This window comes from Triturus cristatus, chromosome 4_1, assembly GCF_964204655.1.
Source record: "Triturus cristatus chromosome 4_1, aTriCri1.1, whole genome shotgun sequence".
In the NCBI taxonomy this organism is placed as follows: Eukaryota; Metazoa; Chordata; class Amphibia; order Caudata; family Salamandridae; genus Triturus; species Triturus cristatus.
In genome coordinates this window covers 186,325,629-186,337,729 of record NC_140585.1, presented here as the reverse complement: position 1 = coordinate 186,337,729, position 12,101 = coordinate 186,325,629, and the positions used below count along the sequence as shown (strand labels likewise).

General features: G+C 45.2%; 1 protein-coding gene across 4 annotated transcripts in view; it reads left to right on the top strand.

The window, feature by feature from the left end:
- LOC146853909 (olfactory receptor 8U1-like) overlaps nt 1–12,101 on the top strand; it is a 209,592-nt gene that overhangs the window by 163,645 nt on the left and 33,846 nt on the right. The gene's annotated exons all lie outside the window — the stretch shown is intronic.

The following is a 12,101-nucleotide window of genomic DNA, read 5'->3' as shown; positions in this document are numbered from 1 at the left end:
ACATGATGTACGAGTCATGGGTCGAGCCTGGGAATTTGGCACGGACATGTGAGATGATCATATCCGCTTGGCACACCACTTGCACATTGATGGAATGGAAATGCTTCCTATTCCTGTAGATGTGCTTACGTGCCTGAGGTGGAACCAGGCCAACATGTGTACAGTCAATGGCACCAACAACATTGGGGATGTGCCCAAGTGCATAAAAATCTTCCTTCACTGCCACCAATTCATGCCTCCTGGGGAAATGGATATATGTGTTCTTGTACATCATCACAGCGGACATGACATCAAGTAACCCCATGCTGACCATAGGTTGCGACATCCCACCTGCGCTGGACACCGTGTACTGTAAAGATCCAGAAGCAAGAAAATGCAGGGCCGCCATCACCTTAGACATTGGTGTGAAAGCACTCGGATATATCCTGTGAGGCTGCAGGTGGGACTCCAACACAGCACATAGGTCTTGGAGGGTGTCTCGATCCAGACAGAATTTCCATATGACCTCCTCATCCTCCATGTCTGCCAGCACCGTGAAGGGACGATGCACATTTGGTCTCCTCCTAGGTGAGATGAAAGTGTATACATGTCAATGCAATCCACCAGGATATGTGTCCAACAATGACTAGCATCACAGTTCAGCTTACGGTACAACTTACATGTAGGGACACCCTTAGCTACACCATCCATATGCCTGTCCACTTTTCACACAGCTAGCACCTCGCAAACAATATCCGACTATGTGAACGCACAAAGGGATATGGCCACACTTTTCATGGGCAGCCCTGAGAGTAGTACCAACAGCATATCTCCTACCTAGCTGCTATACCTGCCACACCTTCTTGTGTAAGTCACACAGGGCACACATCAACCACACAATGACTCAAGACTGTACATTTATTGACAAGTATGTGCATGAGCCAAGAAAAGTCGGCAGTCAAATCTGCACATTGTGAAGTCAGACATTCATCACTGTGAGTTGCTCAGCCCTTTCACACATTGACATGTGTACCCATTGGAGAGTCCATCACAACACTGTTCTGTGTACATGCCCATCAAAATCACAGGTAACGTGAGGGAGTACATGCCAATGTTTCTAATCATATACAACAACATGTGTAGTCAACATTGGGTAATGGTTACATAGGCATTGAGTGCACAATCCTGTGCCATGAATCAGGTGTCTACTGTGCACTGTTGAGACCTGGCCATTGGCCTTTCACACTGCATGACGTGTCCATAGGTGCTGTCACGGTGATCTGACACACAAATCATGCTCAAATGCATGGCAGCCATATCGTGGTAGCTACCGCCTGGCCCCAGCGGTGTGTCACTGCTAATGCCCAAGCCACACTCGCGGTAGTGAAAGTAATATAAGTATTGCCAAATGGCAGTTGGCATGCTTCGCCACCCAAATCACGGTCATCCTTAGCAATGTATGGCACACAAATTGGGGTAGCTACCGCCTGGCCCTAGCGGTGTGTCACTGCCAATGCCCAAGCCACACTTGTGATAGTGATATGAGTATTCAGTTCCTCAGGGTAGAGAGAGAGAGTGTATGTGTGAAGAAGACCGTGTATAAGAGGAGAGGAGTTCCTCTTGTCGGAACTAGGGTCCCGGTAGCACAGCAAACACGGATTGAAGCAGGGGTATTCTCTATTAGGTGAGTGACTCTTATGTACCTCTGTAATTTTAATACTAGTCATTTTAATACTAGTCCTTTTACTGCAGTTACAACCATACATCCAGTCTTCTGTTTTTAATTGGGTTCTTGTTCTTAATTTCACTTTCACGTATAGTAAGTCCTATACTTTATTTTCTGATTACATTTCACTAATGCCACATGGTGACTTAGGCATGGCTCCTCCGATGCAGTTAGCATGCTTTAAATATACACTTATGTAAGATGAGAGATTTTGTTTGTAATTAATATGCGGGAGAGTACCTTGTTCTCTACGCTGACCTGTGACTTGGTTGCCTTATTCTTCTCTTAGGTTACCATTGACACATGGAGAGATCGTTTCCCATAGTAATATACGTGGTAGGTAACACGTGCACCCACCACATTGCGTAGATAGTTGACACTTCAATAGGTCCTGAAGAATTGCCAAGGATCACTAGGACTGCGAGGCATGAAACATGTTGACCACTATAGATGAACATAGCTAAGCTGAACCCTCACTTCAGCAAGCTGCCACTCTATCTTTGTTTTTAACCAAGTGGATAGCCATCTCCAATAAAGTCTTATTTTTGGACTATCCAGCTTGTTTTAATCACTCACATTCACGTACATCTACACCACTAGACCCCGCACACGCACTGCACCCTACGGCCAGGAACAAAAGATCTCCGCTAAAGAGCCCCTTTATGGGTGCCCGTCGGGTATTGCAGCGCCGACCCGATGAGGAGCAAGTCCATATGATGAAGCATGACACCTAGCTTGCTTGGTGTGTGAGGACCCTAGTTCCGACAAGAGGAACTGCTCTCCTCTTATACACGATCTCCTTCACACATACACTCTCTCTCTCTCTCTACCCTGAGGATCTGCATACTCTTCATTTTTGGATATTGCAAGGGCACGTATGCTGGACCTCTCTTTAAAGCCCATCAGTCCCCTTAATTGATAATATAGTTTATGCACGGGCAGCCCCCCGTGGGACATCAAACAGGTTACCACTAGGCCTGGGCCAAAATTCCGTTCCGTTCGCTGAAATTGCGATATTTTGGCATTTTCGTGTTCCGCGTAAAGCGCGAAAATGTCAAAATTTCCGCATTCCGCAGCTTAGCGATAATTTGTTTCTTGCTCGCGCTGTAAAAAAATACATTCTCGCGTTCGCGCGATCGCCTTACCTGAATCCCCGCGTTCGCCGACAAGTTTTCCAGACCCGGTCGCGTTCTCCACGAGATGTTGGATTTTGGTAGCCATTTTGCGCTGTCTCGCGACAGTTCGCGGCCGCATCAACGTCATTTGTCGCGCGATCACGTCATTTGTCGCGCGATCACGTCTTTCTTCTCGCGATCATGCAGCACGCGAGTATGAGAAGATTGAGATCTCGAACACGTCATTCTACATCGCGAGCCAGAGGATGAGGACGCGGGCACGTCTAATCGAACGCGAACAGGAGAAAGAGACCCCGAACACGTCATATCCAACACGACAGGGACAAAGAAGAGAACGCGATCATGACGTTTTCGACACGCCGGCGGAAGTAATGTGAAGCTCGAGAACTCAACAACGTAAAATTTTCAATTTGGAGAGAAATATCGGCTCTAGCAGCATGAAACCTTCTGCAAAGGCTGATTTTGGATGAAAACAACTCCTTACATTGACATTTGGCTTTCCTTTTTTGTGCAAGGAGTCATTTTTTTAAAAGGTGGAGAGAGGGAGGAAGTGACACAGAATCTCCAACTTCCTGTTCCTGTCCAGCAGGCTCCTCCCAGTGCTTTGTCCATCTCCTGCTCATTCTGCCTTTGGATTTGGAGCTGGAAAGATCACTCTTTTCGTCTGCTGCATCATTGCAACTGGATTTGAGGATTTTTGGAATAGGATATTTTACAAGTGGTTGTTGTGTTTGTTTGATTGTGGGCATTGCAGTTGTTGTAACTACAATTTATTTTTGATAATTAATTATCATCATTCCTTTTTTTTATGTTTTTTATTTTGTGGGTAGTAGTAGTAGGCCCGAGCTAGCCATGGCCATGGCCTCATGGGTGTGTGTGTGCGCATGATGAAGCAACTGTTCCTTTTGTTATTTTTTTAATGTATTTCATTTTCAAGCACATTTAGGGCATGATGGCATTGGATTGAGTTGGGGAAGTGTGTTTTTTGGGGTGGCCTTAGTGATGTTGTTGGGCCTGGCCATGTGGCTGGTGGCCATTTTGAAGCCTAGGCCTGCAAGCTTGCCTGGCCTTGTCTGCCAACAGGCCTGCTTTTTCATCCACTAGGATCAGAGCAGGTAGCCACAGCTTTATTAATCAAGTGTTTTCTGTGTGATCTGTTGAATTTAGACATCATTTAGGGCATGGATGGCATTGGATTGAGTTGGGGAAGTGTGTTTTTTGGGGGTGGCCTTTGTGATGTTGTTGGGCCTGGCCATGTGGCTGGTGGCCATTTTGAAGCCTAGGCCTGCAAGCTTGCCTGGCCTTGTCTGCCAACAGGCCTGCTTTTTCATCCACTAGGATCAGAGCAGGTAGCCACAGCTTTATTAATCAAGTGCTTTCTGTGTGGTCTGTTGAATTTAGACATCATTTAGCGCATGGATGGCATTGGATTGAGTTGGGGAAGTGTGTTTTTTGGGGTTGCCTTTGTGATGTTGTTGGGCCTGGCCATGTGGCTGGTGGCCATTTTGAAGCTTAGGCCTGCAAGCTTGCCTAGCCTTGTCTGCCAACAGGCCTGCTTTTTCATCCACTAGGATCAGAGCAGGTAGCCACAGCTTTATTAATCTAGTGTTTTCTGTGTGATCTGTTGAATTTAGACATCATTTAGGGCATGGATGGCATTGGATTGAGTTGGGGAAGTGTGTTTTTTGGGGGTGGCCTTTGTGATGTTGTTGGGCCTGGCCATGTGGCTGGTGGCCATTTTGAAGCCTAGGCCTGCAAGCTTGCCTGGCCTTGTCTGCCAACAGGCCTGCTTTTTCATCCACTAGGATCAGAGCAGGTAGCCACAGCTTTATTAATCAAGTGTTTTCTGTGTGATCTGTTGAATTTAGACATCATTTAGGGCATGGATGGCATTGGATTGAGTTGGGGAAGTGTGTTCTTTGGGGGTGGCCTTTGTGATGTTGTTGGGCCTGGCCATGTGGCTGGTGGCCATTTTGAAGCCTAGGCCTGCAAGCTTGCCTGGCCTTGTCTGCCAACAGGCCTGCTTTTTCATCCACTAGGATCAGAGCAGGTAGCCACAGCTTTATTAATCAAGTGTTTTCTGTGTGGTCTGTTGAATTTAGACATCCTTTAGGGCATGGATGGCATTGGATTGAGTTGGGGAAGTGTGTTTTTTGGGGGTGGCCTTTGTGATGTTGTTGGGCCTGGCCATGTGGCTGGTGGCCATTTTGAAGCCTAGGCCTGCAAGCTTGCCTGGCCTTGTCTGCCAACAGGCCTGCTTTTTCATCCACTAGGATCAGAGCAGGTAGCCACAGCTTTATTAATCAAGTGTTTTCTGTGTGGTCTGTTGAATTTAGACATCATTTAGGGCATGGATGGCATTGGATTGATTTGGGGAAGTGTGTTTTTTGGGGTGGCCTTTCTGATGTTGGTTGTCTTAAAGACATGCTTTTGTTGTATGTGTCTGGTGTGTTGGTGTGCAATGCATGCACCCTGCAGAGCTTTTTGGGGCCTGTGAATGTTCGTATTTACATTTTGTTGCATTAAAAAGGCAGAGCAGTGTGCTTTAGCAGGCATCCTTTACCTGGCTTTTATAGGCCTTTTGTCAGCTCCTGGTGTTTCCCAGGACCCCGGCTTGTTTGTGATTTGTGTGTGTCCATGTGGGTGGTGGCCTTTTTGGGTGTTTGGACTGTGAGTTATTAGTGTCCTGCTTTTGCCATAGGCCTGCATGGTTTTCCTATTGGCTCTTTGGCTTTGCTTCCATCCATCCACCCCCTTTGCCAGCAGCAGCTCCATGGATGCTCAGATGCTCAAATAATGCAATGGTCCACCCCACTTCCATTAAATTTTTATTTTGTTGTTTATTATTAACTTTCCTATCTTTCCTGAGAGTGTAGTGTGTGGCTGGACACAGTACTAGTAGTGTAACATAGCTCTAGTTAAAAAAAAGTCATAAATGGCTAGACTATCTTTTGTTTGCACTAGTACAGTACTAAGTAACTGAACCACAACAACAAATGCAACATTTCACTGATGTTCTTCTCCTGTCTTATTTGCTTTTAGGTTCACAAAAGACAGAGTAGGAGGTGTCATCAGAATCACCCGGCTACCCGTTGTACTGCCAGCCAGACAGAAGTCCTGCTGCGCATCACGTCCACGTGTGACCAGAACTTGTTGTGCATCTGCATCCTGCCTGACATCTGAAGAAGATGGCCCCAAAGAAAGGTACCAGGTCCAGTACCAAGAAAGTTGCCGGTGAGAAGAAGGAACAGAAAAAGGAAGTGCCATTAACCACGACTGGTGGTGTGCCGGCCAATGTTTTTTTTGGCACCAAAGCGTTGTCCGGGAACCAAGCTGGGAGCAGCACAGCGGTCCAACCCCACCAACCTAGGCCCAAGGGCTTTAGTGTCGCAGAGGTAGCCAGTCTACTAACGAGCAGCGATGTTGAAGAAATGTCATTACCGCAAAGTAGTACACAATCAAGTTCAACGCAGGCGCAGCCGCAACAAGAACAGCAGCAGCCGCCTCAACAAGAACAGCAGCAGCCGCCGCAACAAGAACAGCAGCAACCGCCGCAACAGCCCGCCATAGTAGTTGTTGCTCCTGACGTAGGGGTATTTCAGGAAATCGAGCTTCCTGCAGACAAAGTGGAGCAAAGTCAAACCACTGTTTCAGAAGATCTATTGTCTTCCAGACCACCAGCAAGGAAAAGGAGGCTTAGACTATCATCTTCTTCTTCAAGCCCCGCTTCTGATGATCGTGATGACACTTGGGTCCCACCAGCTCAGTCTGAGAGTGATATACGCCACAAGACAATGCTTCTGAAAAGGAAGGTCCCAGAAAAACTTAGAGTTATGGAGGTAGATGTAGAAGAGGGGGGTGATGATGTTGATGAAGACGAGCCAGTCATCACGCACATTACTCCCGCCCCAAAGGGATTGGAGACCGACATTCTCATCCTATCCAGAAAGGCTGCTACTGAGCGGGATGTAGCACGGATCTCACCAACACTGGTTACACCACCACTACCTCCAGCTGCCATATTTTCCAAGGCCCGGCAGGGACCTACATACAGCTCAACCATCTCAGTAGGTAGTGGTAGTAAAAGTCACAGTGTAGGTGGACAGGGTCACATATTTTCAAGCACCCCCTCAAGTTCATCTGGTGTTGAAAGTGGCACATCCAGCAGTGCCAGAAAGTTCTCCTCCCCAGTTTGGGACTTCTTTTCTGTTAGCGCCAAGGAGGAGAACGTTGCTATATGCTCAATTTGTCGGCAAGGTGTTCGGCGTGGTAAGCTTGGTACAAACTATGGTACCGGAGGACAAGCAAGTCATCTAAAAATACACCACACTATCGTGTGGGAGGATCACCTACTTAAGTTAAAAGAAAGTAGAAAAACGAAACCCATTGAAGTTGGTCATGAATCAGGGAGCGATATTATTGTGGTGGCAGGTGAAGAACAGGGAGGCATTTCTAGCCCTGTCTCCAGTAGTGCAGTCACTGCAGTGGTAACGCCCACATCCTCCTCAGTAACATCAGAGTGGCACCGCAGTAAGAGCCATACTCAGAGTCTGGGTGAGACACCAAGGCGACCGGCGAGTACCTCAATGAGACAATCTGTGTCGTTGAGCCTTAGTGGGTTAATGAAAACAGCACCACTAAGGAAAGTAAGCCAGCCTACCATTGAGAGCATGTTTAGGTTGGAGGGGCAGTTCCAACGCAACCACCCAACGGCACGATTCTACAATGCGAAGCTGGCTAAAATGTTAGCGCTGGACCTTCTTCCTTTTTCATTTGTGGAAGGGGTGGGTTTCCTTGAATTTGTGTCTGCCATCTGCCCGAAATGGAAAGTTCCCAGCTGGTCCTATTTCGCAAGAATTGCTGTTCCGGCACTACATCATGATGTGCTGGAATTGGTTGGTCACGGTTTGCAGCAGAGTGCTGTGCACAATATTCACCTGACAACAGACATGTGGAGCAGTTGCCAAACCACAGATTACATGTGCATCACTGCACACTGGATCTCTTTTGTGGGGGTTAGAGATAAACTATCTGCAAGAGGTGTTGTTGACACAGCTGCGATTTTTGAAGGTACTCGGAAACATGCAACTGTAGCCATGTTCGCCATGGAGAAATCTCATACGGCTGAAAACATTTTAGAAGAGTTTCGCACCAAGGTTTTGGAATGGCTGCGGTCCAGAGCGCTTGGTATTGGTTTTGTTGCCACAGAAAATGGCAGTAATGTACTTAAGGCCATCGAACTTGGTTCCTATTTCAGGGTTCCGTGTTTGGCACACTGCATAAACATTATAGTGCAAGACTTTCTGAAAAAAGAACCCATAGTCAGCAATTTACTGGCCATCTGCCGAAGAATATGCACTCATTTCAGCCATTCTTTTAAAGCTCGGAAGCAGCTGAGGATCATCCAACGTGAATTTAGGATGCCAGTCAAGGCACTCACCCAGGAGGTGGCAACACGTTGGAACTCAACGTATTACATGCTTGATCGTCTGTATGAACAGCACAGGTCCCTCCATGAATATGTCTGGTACAGAAGCAGTGATGCTAGTGTTAAAGGCATGACCCTTCAGAGGGAGCAATGGACCCTAATTAAATGCCTGACTGAGATGCTATCTCCTTTTGAGGTCTTCACACGTGAAGTCAGCAAGGAGGACTGCACAATGGGCCAAGCTATCCCATTGTTGCAAATGCTAGAGCATGAGCTGAATAATGTGTCTGAATCCTACAAAGGTGTAGAGGACAGAAGGCAAGCCCATGACTTGGTGGAGAGCTTATCCAGGCGCTTAACTGAAAATGTAAGGATACAAAATAAAATTTTGTCACAAGAACATTACATTTGTGCTACAATTCTGGATCCACATGCAAAATTAGGACTAGTGAAGACATTCCTTGCTTTTTCCGACAATTATGTTGCCCGCTACAAAAGTTGTATAGCTGAAGCAGCTATTAAGTTTGAAAACGAAGGGCTGCTAATTAAAAGCCCGCCACATCAACCCACAACAAGTACTGATACTGAAGCAGGCCATGCAGAATCAAGTGCAACTTCGTCTGCTGAGGGCAGTGCGGTTGGCTCACAATCACAACACTCACCATCACTATCGACTACAGAAACAAAAACTGGATCATTAGGCCGAGTACAATCATTATCATTACAGGATTGGCATGTAAAGATGGGCTATTGTAAGCACAGTGCTGATGCACAGAAAAAACAGCACAAAAGCTTACCATCAGCAACCCTGAACATTGAGCGGATGGTCCAGGCCTATCTGGACGACCCAACAGAGGTGTATGTTGATCAAAACCCATTGCAGTATTGGTATAGGAAAAGGTCTGAATGGCCACAGCTCAGCAGGCTGGCGATAAGCTATCTGGCTTGCCCTGTCGCAAGTGTCTCTTCCAAACGTGTTTTCAGTGTTGCTGGTTCCATTGTAACATTGAGAAGGACCAGTCTATCTCAAAAAAACGTGGAGAGGTTAACAATGATCAAAATGAATCAGCACTTCATACCACCGAATTACACAATACATGAATCAACAGAGGAAGATGAAGACAGCGGCTCAGGTGATTGAAGTATTGTGTCAGATGATTACCTACTACTGGAAGAACCCCCAGAGTTTGAGGACGAGCTATACTTCCCTGACAATTAGGCTCGCACTTACTGTCTTCCTCCCTTTTTTCCCCCTCGTTCCCGGTTATAAACTTGTGAATCGCAACAAATCCATTATCACCGTCTTCTACTCTTCTAATTTAATATACAAGTTTCAGGTGTCTGCCATTTGACAGTACAGTCCTCCGAATTTAGCTCCTCCGCTCGATCATACTGAATCTCCTGCTCAATTCCATTTCCCTCATGAATGATGATTGGATGCTGGTAACAACAAATTCAAACATTCCTCGTCCTTCCAAAACAAGTGGACCATGAATCAGATGACTACTATAGCTATCCTCCTTTCAGAGCCGAGAGAGACTGGCCATTAACTGAAAATAAGATGGAACAGGTAATGATTGATGCCATGCATTGGACGCAGAGTCGCAGACTGCATGATTTAGATTTTGTTGTGTTTGTTGTGCATGAATTTATGTAATTGTGCACTGCCACTAATCAACTTTACAGAACACACTAAACTTAACTCAAGGTGAATTCAATTTTCCCCTTCTTGCAAATAAGAAATGTTCTCCTGCATCTTGGTGATACATTGCTTTTAATTCAATACAGGAAGGGGACTCACTCAATCTGCGCAATGCGTATGACTGTGACACAACAGCACCGTCCATGATGATGATGGCAAAATAGAAGGCCCGTTAACAAGATGAGATGGAACAGGTAATGATTGATGCCATGCATTGGCCGCAGAGTCGCAGACTGAATGATGTAGATTTTGTTGTGTTTGTTGCGCATGAATTTATGTAATTGTGCACTGCCACTAATCAACTTTCTACAGAACACACTAATTTTCCCCTTCTTGCAAATAAGAAATGTGTACTTCTCCTGCATCTTGGTGATACATTGCTTTTAATTCAATACAGGAAAGGGACTCACTCAATCTGCGCAATGCAAATGACTGTGACACAACAGCACCGTCCATCATGATGATGGCGAAAGAGATGGCCCGTTAACTTAAGATGAGAAGGAACAGGTAATGAATGATGACAATTAATGGCATGCATTGGACACCTGACTCTGAGCTATTGGTCTTTGTGTTTGAGCTGTTTGTTTGTTGTGCACAAAGTGATGTCAAAGTGTACTAGTAGTAATCTATCTTTCTGTACACAATAAAGAATGACTCAAGTCAGTAATATTTATATTTCTACTCTTGTTGTGTCATAAAAATTATACTTATACTGCAGGCCGATCTTCAGTCAGTCAGTAAAAGTATCAGAGATGATGATGAAGTCAGGAGGATGTTTCAGGAGTGGCATAAAACGGAAAAGCCTAAAAGTAAACACGTCAACAACAACCACAGCAGACCCAAATGTCTGTGTAGAAGTTGAATAGAGTGTAGCGGTGGGATGACTGCAGTGCATTGATTTTACTAACTTAAACTGTAAAATGCTATGTTTGGAATGGATAATGTGCTTTGCATTTGTCCAACTCTTTGAGAGAAAAAAAAAGGACTCTAAAGTGTTAACGTAGGATGTGCTAATGCTAAGCACTGTGGGCCTGCTCTCTCCGGTTACTGTTGAAGGTCAATGCTGGAAACAGACTAGAGTAGAGATGATGCATACATGCCACCTCGGAAAGTGTTCTTGTTGCACTACACCATCACTTGTGCATTTGTTTTCACTTTCTTTCTCAATATCCCCTTTGGTTTTCCATCTACAATTACAGGCCGGGCCTTGCCCTAAACTTTGTAAAACATTAAAATGCATATTAATTACCTTACCAATCCATCACCTTTTTTTTTCCAGCCGGGCAGTGGCGAGGTGACACACCCAAGATTGATGGACGAGAGTAGCAAGAGGAATGCCGAGATGCAAATCCAGTCCACATTTTTGACCGGGATAAGACAGTAACAGTATCCACTTTTATCTTCTTTTAAATAATTTGATTAATATATTGTATACAATCTTTACAACAGTGTGTTTTTGGAGTTGTTATCATCATTAGGTTTGCTCTGTGTTTACGTTTCTTCCCTACCAATATTTAAAATTTCTATTTGCTATGTGTTAAAGTATTAAGGCCGGAACAACAGAACAAGAACTAGAAGTGTATGTAATCCGGGTCTCTCATCATCATGCATGCATTGCCTTTTTCTCCCTTAACATATGGATATGGTAGTCTTCAATGATTGTCGTTTGTTTGTCTATGTATGCATACTGTTTTTCTATGTCAAACCTTTCCCAAAAACCCCCTTCCCATCCATTCAACAAACCCTAACCCTCTTCCCCCGGGCTGTGTGACTTATTGTCGAGGTGTAACTAAATTAAATGTACACCAATACCTAATCACACACTTGCTGGGGCGGATGTGGTGAAAGCAACACTACTTCAATTTCAAGGCAGAGCGATGATCTTCTTCTGCTTGGCCACCCATGAGTAGGATATTTCAGAGGTTATTTTATTTAACAAAGGAACATATACCTCAGCATGAATTGCCGGCATTGATTGGATTTGTTTGTTGTCATTCCTCATATACAGCACTAACTGTTAGACTGTAGGCATAGTCAAGTGACTCGACACAACTATAGTTTGTAACTCTGTCTAGTAGGCTATCCTCCTAACCACCATTCAGTTTTTTTGTCAAATATTTGAGCATATTA